The sequence below is a fragment of the Micropterus dolomieu genome, linkage group LG06 (genome assembly GCF_021292245.1).
Source record: "Micropterus dolomieu isolate WLL.071019.BEF.003 ecotype Adirondacks linkage group LG06, ASM2129224v1, whole genome shotgun sequence".
NCBI lineage: Eukaryota > Metazoa > Chordata > Actinopteri > Centrarchiformes > Centrarchidae > Micropterus > Micropterus dolomieu.
In genome coordinates this window covers 10,074,092-10,076,566 of record NC_060155.1, presented here as the reverse complement: position 1 = coordinate 10,076,566, position 2,475 = coordinate 10,074,092, and the positions used below count along the sequence as shown (strand labels likewise).

The window sequence follows — 2,475 nt, the reverse complement described above, 5'->3', positions numbered from 1 at the left end:
TCGGATGCAGCTCTGTGCGCGCTCCCTAGCCTCTCTCAGACTACAGTGACAACACCATGGCTAACGACATGCATCCACTAACACACAGACTCCACGTAAGAATACAAAATAAGTTTATCTGCTGAAGCCCATCAGACCAAACTGATTCAGATGATGTCAAGTAAAAACAGTGAACATCTGAAAGGCTGGAGAAACATGAAGAAATTCACGTTAGCTCGCCGGCTAACACCGAGCAGTTGCTAAAGTTATCTGGTGGAAAGTTGTATTGCTTTCCACATTACTTCACCAATTAACGTGACCCATCCTGTGTACCACAGATAAGTGTTGATTTAGCCTGTGTGGCAGTGGGAGCGGCCTATGACACTCGAGAAGCTAAAATGTCTGACAACGCCACTTGGGATAGGCCCAAGACCTTTAAAGCGCACACATGTTTATCAAAAATGAGGGGTCAGAGACAATAGAATTATAAAAATATACAATTTTATTTATCATGTCATATTGAAATAGCAACACCGCTCTGTTAAAGGTAGGCTATATAATGGGTATTAGAAAACAAAAAAAATACAGACAATTCCAATTCAAAACAAACCCGCATGCTTAATTAAAGAATTAAAATCAATCACAAGGAAAAGAACAAAAACCCACATGCAATATGTACCTAGTTAATACCAATATTTACAAAGCCAATGTCTGGATGGTCAGACACTTACACATATCGATCCAAACCAGTTCTGTGCATCCAGGACAGCCTCATATCCAGACACCTTTTGTATCAGTATACAGCCAATTTCTATACTGTATCCAGAACAGCAAGAGTGGGAGGAGAAACGCGCCGGGGAGTGTTAACCCTCATAGCTGTGGCACATGGCAGCCTCGACAGCAGCATGCACACGGTTGTAGTTCGGTCCCGCTGTGATGTAAAAACGCACCATTAAAACAGGACCGCAATAAATTGTAGCAAACAGGCAAACAAGGCACTTACCACTTTACAGGACACACCACCCTCACACCCCAGCAGGGGGGCACGCAATCCGCACAACCACACAGCAACCAACTATAACAAATAAGACTATGTCAGACCTTGATAAACACCTAATGGGTCAGAACAGGGAGGCATGCAGCTTACCGAAGCACCCAACGCCAGCAGCCCAGGTGCTCATCTATCCACACGGGGAGGATCCACGGCCGAAACAAAGCCGGCTCTATGAGAGAACGCTCGTTAGTGCCACCCACACGGCAATACAAACACAGAAGTACGAAGGCAAAAAAAAAACAAACATCCTTACCACTCCGCTCACAAACTGACAACCTCTGGCAGCGGCAACAAGCGTGCAGCACGCCAGCCCAGACACAACTCCACACCCAACAGGAGAAGACAGAAAACCGAACTAATCTACCACACAGGCTTAAATAGAGCCTCCACCTCTCCCAATCAAAGGGGATGAGCCCCAGGTGTGCTGGTGCGCCTTCCCGTGCACAGGTAAGAGGGAGGAAAAAACCTCATGGTGACTTCCCGAGTGGAGCTCTGGAACCTGGTAGAAACCCAAACACGAGGTGAGAGGACTGTGACTGGACGAGAGATGGCAGAAGGAAGTGACGGTTCAGGAAGTGAGTTAGGAGAGATGGTCGAAGGTGGCGGGAGTTATGAAAAGTGGAATATAGCAGGTAGGAAAAATAAGCGTAAAAAGAGCCTAAGATCGGATGGGAGTGACAGTGACGGGAGAGCAACTGTAACTGAAAGGAGGAGTGAGGATTTCAAGGCAATAGTAAAACTTGTGCAAGATGGGGCTTCATTCTGTGATTGGAATCAAATACAGCTTACTAAATCCATAAGTAAAGAAATCGGGGAGGTAAGGAGTGCTAAAATATTCCGAAATGGATCATTACTAATTATATGTAAGGATGGAGTACAACAAGGAAAAGCAGTCAGAATGAATAAAATAAATGGCAAGAAAGTACAATGTTCTCTGACGACTGACAGAATATTGGTCAGGGGAGTTATTACAGGGATTCCGGTAAATGTAACAGCAGATGATGTTAAAGGAAATGTAACAAATGCCAAAGTGAGTGAAGTCAGACGTCTTAAAGCAAGCAGAAATGAGATTAAAAGTGACAGTCTATCTGATCACATTTGATGAGGAAAGACTCCTGGAAAAGATCTTTATTGGATATATGTGTTATGATGTGAGGCCGTATGTTCCCCCACCTCTCAGATGTTTTAAATGTCAGAGGTTTCGGACATGTAGCATCCGTGTGCAAGGGAAAGCAAACATGTGGTAGATGTGGTGGAAACCACGAGTATGGCAGATGTGCAGAGGGGACAAAGCTGAAGTGTTATAATTGTGGAGGAGAACATAGCTCAGCTTACCGCAGATGCGAAGTTAGTAAAAGAGCGGCAGAGGTGCAGCGAGTCAAGGCTACTCAGGGAATAAGCTTCGCGGAGGCAGCAAAGAAGGTTTCAGGAGACGTGCAGGT

At 45.1% G+C, this 2,475-nt stretch overlaps 1 long non-coding RNA gene across 1 annotated transcript; it reads right to left on the bottom strand.

Annotated features, from left to right (window-relative positions):
- Positions 1-460: 460 nt before the first annotated feature.
- LOC123972785 lies at positions 461-1,423 on the bottom strand. The gene is made up of 4 exons (XR_006825473.1): positions 1,287-1,423; positions 1,127-1,202; positions 983-1,054; positions 461-910 (listed from the first exon to the last, which is right to left on the bottom strand). It is a non-coding gene; the product is annotated as an uncharacterized LOC123972785 (long non-coding RNA).
- Positions 1,424-2,475: the final 1,052 nt, after the last annotated feature.